The 11,694-nt window shown below is 26.6% G+C and overlaps 1 pseudogene; it reads right to left on the bottom strand.

The window, feature by feature from the left end:
- Nucleotides 1-120: 120 nt before the first annotated feature.
- On the bottom strand, nucleotides 121-4,706 carry LOC110640225 (calcium-dependent protein kinase 26-like; annotated as a pseudogene).
- Between the last annotated feature and the right edge of the window lie 6,988 nt (nucleotides 4,707-11,694).

Below are 11,694 nucleotides of genomic sequence, written 5' to 3'. Positions count from 1 at the left end.
CCTTAGGCACAATGAGTAGAAAGATTTTGGACCTTGCATTTGCATTTTGAAGAACACAATTGAAAACTTCTGGAGCTTGTATCTGGTAGAAGGCTATCAAAGCAAATACAACCAGCAAAATAAATAAACTAGAATGATTTTTCTTCTTAACAATACTTTAGATATTGAATATTTACTTAGTTACATTTGACAGATGACACAGCATAAATTAAGCTAAACAGGTATTATCATCAGAGTTCAGCTACATAGATTGACAAATCTTGTTAAAGTTGTACGGATAATCTCTCTATTGTGAGCCTTGTAACTAAAATCGCACATCCGTTCTAGCTAACAAGTGATAGTCCAAGTGATGGAGCACTTGGGATTTGTGTACCTGATGCCCAGCGGATGATTGACTCGGTGACTATGATATTAAGTTGATCAAGCTCACGAAGTCCAATGTTATGATTCCTTCTGCTGTGGATGCTGGAAACCCAAGACCCATTCATCCTTTCCCGTAGAAATTCCAACCGTTGCATTATTTCTCCTACTTCACGCTTTACAGAAGATGTACATGGCAATACAAATGGCTTTTCTAAGGTGGACTCTGCATCTGCCAAGAGGAGCTCATGTTAGAGGTAGAAAAGTTGAATCCAAGCAACCGTATTGCAGCCGCACTTATGTCTTGCCGTGCATTACTCCAATAGCTACTATATACCATCGAACAAACAAGAAATAGAACAAACTAACAGGCGTCTCTCCATGAACTGAACCCATATTTGACTCGATGGAATTAAATCCAAAGGCAACCTCTCTTTTCTCAATTGCAGAATTTGGAGAGAAGAAGGTAAAGCTTAGCATTGATTGGATTGGCGATGGGAAATCAGTTGCACCGGATTCATCACATTTGCGAAAAGAGAAGCCTCCTGTTGCAGAGCAAGGAGTATTGCTGTCAACTACCAATGAAGAAAATGATGTGAATGCAGGAGATTGCTCCTCTTGACCTTCACCAATTACAGATGATTCATAGCTGAAACTATAGTCCTGAACCCTGGAGATAAACAGGATAGGGAAAGAACCTCTACCCATTTCTACCAGTTCAAAGTCTATGTTGTCATGCTTGTAAGATTCTTGAGTTGGCTCTGCACTATCCTACATCCAGGAGTCAGCTGTAAAAAGACAGTACCCCTAATTATTTTAAGAGGAACTTCCAAGCCTTGTAATTTGATTTTCAACCAAGTAACTTCAGGCAGGCTATGCCAAAAGGAGGAAAAATACTGGAACCAAAGGTTGAAACAAAATGCTTTATTTTCTCATCATTTACATGAATCTAATCACATTAAGGAATCATGAATTTAGCTTTGCAACAGATTATGCAGAGTTTCGTAAGCTATAAATCCTTATCTAGTGCACACAAACATGCAGCCTTCAGCATAACTAAAACTTGAGCAGCACTGGGTCTCTTCGAAGGATCCACACAAAGCATTCCAGTGATCAAGTCCTTTGCAGATGTTGATATTTGATCCCATTGATCAGGAGGGAACTGGAGACCTGCAGCCCTAACTGCGTCAAAGATCCTTGATTTAGTCTTTCCCCAGAATGGAGGCATCCCACTAAGAAGAACGTAAAGAATAACACCAGCACTCCACACATCAGCAGCACGGTTATATCCCCCAGCCAGTACCTCAGGGGCAATATAAAATGGACTTCCAACTGTTCCATGCAAATTATGCCCTGTAAGCACAAAATTGTGCTCTTAGAATGGAAAACTTTTTGAATAACTTCTTATTGAAAACATATGCTAGTGAAACAGAGAAGGGTAAAAGCCTTACCTGGTTTGATGTAAGTTGCAAGACCAAAGTCTGCCAATTTGATCAGTGATGATGAAGACTTGGTGGCTAAGAGAATATTCTCTGGCTTCAAATCTCTGTGCACAATGCCATTCTCATGACAGTGCTGGACCACTTGCATCAGATTCCTAAAAATAACCCAAGACTCATTTTCTGAGAACCTTCCATGCTTCTCAACCCAGTGAAAAAGCTCTCCTCTGCACATAACTCCATCAACAGATGAACATAGTTATCCTCTTCGCATACTGCTTCAAGATTTAGACATTTGGATGCCCAAATAACCTAGTCATTATTTCAATCTCAAGATTCACACTCCGCACATCTTCAAGTGTGACCAATCTATCTTTAGCAATAGATTTGCAAGCCAAAACCTCACCACTCTCCTTATCTGAGCATGCTCTTATGACACCAAATCGTCCCCATCCCAATTGCTCTCCAAGAACATACCGATCTTTTGATCAGAGTAAGATTTGATACTTTGTAACATTTGCAAGATGGTAATGAAGGCTGGTCGATGTCACAGATATTAGGAATGTCCATACCAACAAGGCACAAAACATTAATCAATACCACACTTTATTTCCAACTTTGTCACACGACTAACTCAACTGTTATTGATCCCAATGTAGCATCTGGGTTGGCACAACTATGAGGCCAAATTCTAGATAAATCCTGTAAACCCCCATTGACAAGACTCACAAACTGAATCAACATCCGAATGAAGTTTCCGTCGTTGCATAGTTAAACTCCCCTCATGAACAACATTGTGGTAAAAGCACGCCCACAATTCCGAACTAGAAATTTCTAGAAAGCATCAATGCGTGCATCAATCACCTAGTTCATGACACAGAATTTAAATTTCAGTAACTTGTTCAAATCTATGAACATACACCTTGTAATAGGGGTGGCCACGGTCCGGTTTCGAACCGGAACCTGTTTAGTTAAAACCAGACCGAAACCTGTCAAAACCGAAACCCGCTTCGAACTGGACCGAAACCATCCTTCTACGGTTTTGTTCAGGTTCATATTTTTTAGAAACTGTAAACCGGCGGTTCCGAACTGGATTGAACCAACGATTTCGAGTCAGACCAAGTTGGTGATTTAAATACAAAAAAATTCAATAAATATCTCAATTCACTCCTAATTCATATATATATATATATATCATTAATTATCTACATAATTATTCTTTACACTCTCTTTAATTCTTAATACTCTTTCAATTTCTCTCAAATTTTCTAAATAATTATTTTCTACACTCCTTTTAATTCTCAGTACTTTCACAATTCTCCTACTTTATTATTTTATATACTCACTGAAATTTTTAATATTATTTCAATGGCTCTGTTATTATTTTATATCTTTAATAAAATTTTCAATACCCTCTATTTTGATTTTTTTTTCTTTTATATTTTTTTAATTATCAATTATCATATAATTTTTTAAAAAATGACAAGTAATACTCAACTCAACTCAACTAAATTTTTATCTCAAAAATTTATTGGGGTTGACTATATGGATTCTCTTTCTCCATTTTAAACAATTTTGGGTTACATACTCAGAAATGTGTAATGCTTCTAGGTCTAGGTCTAGGTCATGTTGTACTATTCTCCTCCAAGTCAGTTTAAGTCTATCTATTCTTTTTTTTTATCCTCTAACCCAATGTGCTCTACTTGTCTAACTGGAGGCTGGAGTTTTCCTATATCTACGCTTCACATGACCAAACCACCTCAATCTCCATTCTCTCAACTTACAACTGAAAATTTTGATTCCTCTAAATCCTAAAGGAATACATAGGCAAAATTAAGTTCATGCATATTTTTCTAATTTTTTTTTAAAAAAATTAATTTCATCTCTAGTTTTTTAATAAGTTCAAGTCTTTACTTATTAAATTTTTCTTAAAAATAAGTTATTTTTATTCTTTTTTTATTTTATTTTAATTGAAAGATTTCTAAGAAAAATTAAAATATTTTTATAAATATAACTTAAATTTTAAATCAATAAAATTTTTCTCTAATTTTGTTATTTAAGTCACTTTTAAACCGCCCCTAAACCGCTTTCAAATCCTCCAAACCTTGAACTGTCATTTTTCATCCTTTAAACCATTTTAAATTTGGACTCAAACCGAAACCGGCGGTTCAGTAACCATCTTTCAAACCGTCTCATAACGGTTTGATTTAAATTCATGATTTCATTAAACCTGAACCAGCGGTTACTAAACCCCACCCTTACCTTGTAAGCTAATATGGCACAACAGAAACTGAGCATAATCCATATTTCAAATTTGCATCACACATGGCACATCCCATAGTAAACTTAAACTCGAGCTTTGTAATGAAATTTCCTGGAGAAAAATCCAAACTCACACATAAGAATCAAAACAGAAACTTTTTGAACTCTTATAGCTTGATCATCAGAAAGCTACCCAAAACATTTGAAAGAAGAGGAAACAAAGAATAGGAAAAGAAGCCGATCAAACAACCGTAAATCCTTTGACTAAAAGATCAAAATTCAATGCCAACCGCTCAAACAATTATACACAAACAACTATAGAAATTCACACCTTTGTCAAGGAAACAAACAAACAATGCACCAAGAGAATACAAGTCTTATATTGATAGAAAAAGAAAAGAGCGAAAGATTTAGAGAGAGGGGGAGAGGGGGGGAGAAAGTGGAACCTGTTCATGGAAACCATTGAAGAATATAGGTCTAAGCATAGTCCCTGGAGTCCAAAACCTGTCATTGGCTTTCTCTCGGTTTTCACATTTGCAATTTGCATTGGTTCAAAACCCCGTTCTCTCTCTCTCTTATTGGGTGACCGGTAACCGGAAGAACCTGATCCGTCTTCTAAAATTTCTCAGCATCTGAAAGATTACTCAATAATAAGAAAAAAATGGAAGGCACATTTCCTTCACAACCCACTTTTGGACACGTGTCCCTGGAGCTTAGTTTCGTCGTAAACTCCGATGAACCTGCAGTAACTTTATTACAAATATACCCCCACCCCACATGGCCTACAGGCAATCAATGATGAGCTTCCAAGTGGACACATCATTATTTCTTTTTATGGAAAAAAATTTTTATAATATTTTCCCATATTTTATTTCTGAAAATTATAAATAACTTAAGAAATTACATTTTAAGGCTCAGTGAGTTACTGTGGGACCAATAATAGAAGACATTGGTAAGATGGATGATCATGATCGTGCCACTATAGACCCCTTACTAGGATGGTAGTTCCTGAGTATAACATATTTGCCACGTGGGTCATTATTTATTTTGTGTATGTGTATATATATGGTTCAAATTCTTTACTTATTGATAAGCGAATTTTTCAGAATTTTCCAGGAAGTAAGTTATCCTTATGAATATAAGTAAATTATTTTTTAAAAGTGAAATAAATTATTTTATTAATTTTTCAAAAAGTTAAAATAAAATACCAATAAAACAAAATAGATTTTCACACTTTTATTAATTAAAATTCCTTAATAAGTTACCCTCAATAAAAAAAGAAAAAAAGCATATGATTGAATCATTTGTAATGAGTTTCCCTTTCTCTCTAGAGAGAAGAGTTTTCTCTGTTTTCCTCAAGCTCTAGGAATCTTGTCTTTTTTTTTTTGTCATTGGTGTACGCTTTTTCCTTCCATGTAAAAGGGACCTCCTCTACTTACCGAGTTGTGTATTAAATCTCTTCTCAGGTAGAGATTACACATTAGTTTTAAATTCTTTTGGCCTTCGCAGGTTTGATAGCTTAAAGAGAGAGTTTATTAGTCCGGTGACTTTTATTTTTTGTGCTATGATTTGTATTTTCTTGTCTTCTTTATGTTTGCTTTGCTTGTTGTTTCTGATGATTTCTGGTAGGTGGAGGTGACAATCTAGGCTGATATTCTCAGGAGCATATTGGCACCATTAGTGAGTTGCGCAGTCCCTTGATCCCTTATTTGAATGATGGTTCATCATAGTTCCGTATTAAATGGTATGATTATACTCGTTATTTATTAAGATTATTCTTCAAAAACAATGGTTTATATATATATATATATATATATATATAATTTTTAATTTTTAAAATTCTAGAAAAAATTAATACAATTGATATTTATTTTACCAATTCTCATATTTGAAAATCTATTAAATTTTAGAATTTAATTTTTTAACTTAAAATTTATTTAAAAACAAATAAAAATCATATAAAAAATAACATGATGTGATAATTGAATTGAATTTTTCTTCTTGTAATATTTTTTTTTGAAAGAAAGTCATTATTTTTTATATTATTACTTTTAAAATTAACAATAATTATGTTATTTTATTTATTAAGTGTGTCAACATGAGAATTAATAAAAAAATTAATTGAATTCAAAATTTTATTGCATTATAGTTAGGATAAGTGTCCGTCATATGGATATGGATGATAATGAGTGAATAATTTCAAAATTTTATCTGATTGAATTTTATTAAAATGGAAATTTAAGTTTATGAAATAATATTTACGTCGAATTTTAACTTTTATAGGTTGGATATATTTTTATATATATTTAATTAAATATAAAATATATATTTATAATAATATTTATAAATTTTGAATATTATATTTAAAATAAAAATTTAATATTTTTATAAAATTATTAAATTAAAAAAATTAATAATAAAAATATATATTTTTATGTAAATTATTATAAAAAATATAAATTTAAGTTTAACTATTTAAAAAGTTTTTTTATTTTATTTTAGAATAACTATTTAAAAAAGTTCATAATAAAGTTTTCGGATTTTTTCCCCCTGATATTGATTTAATTAGTCATTGAAATCCAGCAATCATAGATGACTCACTTGTTTTCCGTGGCCTTACGATACATTCGTGCCACGTGACTGCCACATGGACCCACAGGATTTTTGCTCTTTTTTTTTAAATCTTAATCTTACATTTTTTATTCTATTTTGCACGAAAAGCTATTTGACATCTAAAAATATACTTTTCCGTTAACTTTTGTTTTTTTAATTTATTTTATACATAATTATTCATGTTTTGAGAAAATTAAAAAATCCTAAAAGATTAAAATGGTTCTACCTTAATTCGTTATATCAATATTGTCTTTCAATTTAAATTTATATTATAAAAATTTTTAAATTTTAATTTTAATATTATTAAAATTATTTTAATCTAGTATTACACCTATCAGATTAACTTAAAACTAAATTTTAACTTATAACAATTTTAAAATTTTAAATCTTTATTTCTTTTTTATTTATTTAAAATAAAATTATTTTTCTAAAAATAATTTAAAATTTTTTTATAAATATTTATACATATAAAAATATTATTTTCATATATTATTTTAATTCACTTTTAGGCTAATATTGTAAAATTTATGTCTAATTTATCTTAGTTTCTTTGATTTATTTTGATGTGAGAAAAAATTAATAAGATATAATTATTTTATTTTATTTTGAAAATAGTTAAACCCTAATTAAGTGTGAAATATTTAATTTTTTATATAAATTGATATTATATATAGTTTTTTCTTTATTTGTTAAACTAGCAAAATAATATATCTCATCTTAATTATCAATTAGTAGATTTTATATTAAAATTATCTATATATTAAATTAAAATTTAAAGATTTTTATGAGATAAATTAAAGTTGAGAGACGTACACACTATATTTATCGAATTTGAGAGAAACTAAGTGAAATTGAATTATAAGTTAACTTTGAAATCAGCAGGTTACAAGAATTTTAGTGATATTCAAATTAAAATTTATAAGTTTTTATTATACAAATTAAAGTTGACAGACATTATTAATATAACCAATCAAGTTGGGAGACTATGAATTAACTTGAGTATTAAATAAATTTTTTTCAATTTTACCTTTATCTTCACTAAGCATAATAATTAGTTCTATAAATTACTAAAACACATCTTATCACCTCATTATCTCAATTAGGTAATATATAAATAATTTAATCAAATTAAGAAAAAAAATTACTATAATTTATTACTTTTTTTAATCACGTAGAAAGATAAAAGTGAATGGATGAAATAATTATTAATGAAATAATTATTAAATCTTAAACTTTATAAAAGTATAATAATAAAAAAATCAAAGCATGTCTGCATATTTACTAATAATAAAAATTAAAAAGTTACACTTTTATAAAATTTAATTATTTAAATAATATGTAATTAAATTTGTACAAATAAAGGTTAATGGTCAAAATATATTTTTAGTCTAAAATTTATTTATCGTTAACAAATGAACTCTAATTTAATAGTACTAATTTTTTAGTAGCACGCAACGTTGTTTATACTCCTTTTATATATATATATATATATATATATATATATATATATATATATATATATATATATATATATATATATATATATATAGTAATGATTTAATTTTTTTATGCATAATTTTTTGTTTATTTTTTATAATATAATATTAATATAATATATTGATTTTTAATAATAAAATTTTAATATGTTACGTATTGAATTTTTTATTTAAGAATATAAATAAAAAATTTTGTAAAAATTTATTTTTAATATAATAAAGTTTATTTATAGTGTATTATAGTATTTGAAATTTTTATTTAAATATTTAATACATTATTCATTTTAAATAAATATTATGAAAAGGTTCATAGATCTTATTTTATAATATTTTAAAATAATGTTAACAATATATATTTTGTAGTTTTACCAATACATATTTTAATCATGATAATAGTAATAACTATAATAAAATAATGATATGTCAAGTAAAATCATTTATTATTCTAAAGTTTTAGTGTTTATAATAAAATAAAAAAACATGCATAGAAAATATTTAAGAAATATTATTACAATAAATTAACATAATAAAATTCATTATTATTCTTTAAAAATAGTGTTCATAGAAAAAAAAAAAGAAATTAATAAAGATGTAAAAAAATATTTATAATTAATTATCTTTATAACATGTGCATTTTAGTTTTTAGTAAAATAATTCTAATATATTATCACTAAGCATAATTATTATTAAAATAATATTAAAACTTTAATTTATATTAACTACTGTAATATTAAAAATTAAAATTTTTGAGAATTTAGCGACGAATATTTTGTTACTAAACATTGTTAGCAACTTATTTATAAAGTATAAGCAATGAATTTTGTATCGCTAAAAAACAATACTTTTTAAGTAAACTTCATTGATAAAGTATTAGCAACAAAATTTGTATCGCTAAAAGAATTAGTAATGAAGGGATATAATCAACTATGTTATTAGTGGCAAATTATTTTTATAAGTGACAAAAATAATAAAAAATATTTTTGAAAATCCTAACCTTTCCACTTTTATATCATATAGAACATTTAATTTTGTAGTTATAATTAAATATTTTAAATTATAAAAAAACTTTGTTAAATATAATTTAAATATAAATAGGACTAAAAATTTTAAATTTATATAGATTCTAAAATTAATTAGATAACAAAAAATAAAATAATTATAAATAATAAAAAAAAGAAGGATATTTTGAAAATTCTAATATCCCCTCCTTCATATATTTATATATTATATAAATTTAAATTATTTCTAAAATTCAAATTTTTAAATTTAAATCTCAACTAAAATTAATTATAAAAAAATTTAAATTAATTATAAGTACAATTTATACTTATATAATTAAGAATATTAAAAAAAAATTATGTTATATTTGATAGAATATAATATAACGTAATATAATTAATTATATAATATAATTAAAATTGTAATGAAATATAATTATCATCACATTTATTTATTTTGTTATAAATAAAAATATAAACAATGCAATGTAGCGATAATTTTTATTTTTTATTTATAATATTAATAATAAATGGTAATGGTTGTAGTGATTGGTAGTTAAATGATAGTAGTGGCTAAGTTGTGGCGGAGGTGGTGACAGCGATAGTTAGATGGTAGTTGTGGCAACAAAGTGAAATAGTAGTGGTGTTAGTAATTAGGTGGTGGTAGAGTTGATAATAACTGAGTGGTGATAATGGTGATCAAGTAATAGTGATATCGATATAATAACAAAATAGTGATGTTGATAGCGATGGTAGTGGTAGTTATGATGGTAGTGGTAGAGTAGGAGTAGTATTGATAGTAGCAGTCGTGGTCAAATAGTGATAGTGATAATAATATTGATAATAAATATAAAAAAATAAAAATAAGTAATCATAATTATATTTATTTTTATATGTAATGACCATTACATTACTTTAAGTATAATGAATTATATTATGCAAATGTCATTCTATTTCTTCATATTTTTTCGTGTTACCAAACAACGTAATTAAATATATAATATAATTACGATTACATTATAATTTTGATCACGTTATACTAAATATGGTCTTATATTTTAATGATAAAAAATTAAAAATAATTAAATAATTTTTTCATTTATATTTTAACAGTATTTTAAATAATAATTTTTATTTCTAAATTTTCTAATTTCAAATCAGACTTTTTTTTTTTAAAGGAAAAACCTTTCAACCCTAACGGCTACTTTCCACCTTCGTCGATCAATTCATTGTTTCACTTCCCAATTCCCAGGGTAAAACCCAACTGCTTTCTCTGAATAAATATTTTTCTTTAATTTTTATTTTTTAAATAATTAACTCGTGTTAATTGAAAAAACAAATAAAATGCTTTCTCGTTATAAATCATCTTTTTTATGATATTGGTATTTTTTGAAGCCTCAATGAATTTTGAGCTGCATAATTATATTTTAGTTGTCACATAAAAGTCATCTCAGTTTAAATAATAAAATAATATTTTTTTTTATAATTAAATAAAATTATAATTTAATTAATATAAACTATTTTCATATATGAAAACAAATTTAATAATTATTATATTAAATATTTATATTAAAATATATGTAAAATTAATTAAAGTTAATACAATAAATACATAAATCTAAATAATATTTAATATAAATATGCATATAATATAAGTTTGATATTTTATGATAAAATTAATTAAAGAGTATATAATAAATATTCGAATCTAAGTGTGATATAATTTTAACTATTAAATTAAATTTTTTTAGACAAAATTGATATAATATGATAATAAATTTAATAATCATTAAATTATATATAAATTCATACATTTATTAAGCAAACTGAGATGGGTTCATCTCTGATTTTATGCAATTATTTTATTAAAATTATAGTATATTTTATTTTATTAATAATTTCTCTTAAATAATAAAAAATTTATTAGTATAAAAATAAATAAAATTAAGGTATTAAAAATAATTTAGAAATCAACGTATATTTATATATATATATTTAAATATTCATTGAAAAATGCATTTGTATAGCATATATATTTTTTATAAAAAAAAAATAAATTAATCTTTTATTCAAATTTAAAAATCTTTTGTGAATAAAAGAGGGCTTATTTTTATGCGATATTTGGAGCACATGCCATAATCTCATCGTATGTACATGAATTTTTGTTGCGTGCAGTCAAGAGTATCATAACCGTGATAGTGATATGGTGATTTAAACCCAGCGAATCCCATCCCGTCCGGATCAACGGCTGTGATGAAACTCGTGTTTGTTGTATAAGACCTGAGCTGTTACAGTTCTCATTTAACCAACCACTGTCTTCACTGACCTCGATGTTATGTTTGATTTTACTCTCTTGCCCTTTGACTGTTGTTTTAGCTTTCTCTGCGGATGAAAACACTGCTCGATGTTTAATGCCCTCCACCATCTCCGTTAACTACAAAACTACCCCTACCGTTGTTCACGTTCATGATTTTATCCAACAAATACTATCGGTCATAGTTTGATTTAAAATTAAAATTATTTATT

The sequence above is a fragment of the Hevea brasiliensis genome, chromosome 16 (assembly GCF_030052815.1).
Source record: "Hevea brasiliensis isolate MT/VB/25A 57/8 chromosome 16, ASM3005281v1, whole genome shotgun sequence".
Lineage (NCBI taxonomy): Eukaryota > Viridiplantae > Streptophyta > Magnoliopsida > Malpighiales > Euphorbiaceae > Hevea > Hevea brasiliensis.
Note: the sequence above shows the minus strand (reverse complement) of the source record. Positions and strands in the feature narration are given on the sequence as shown.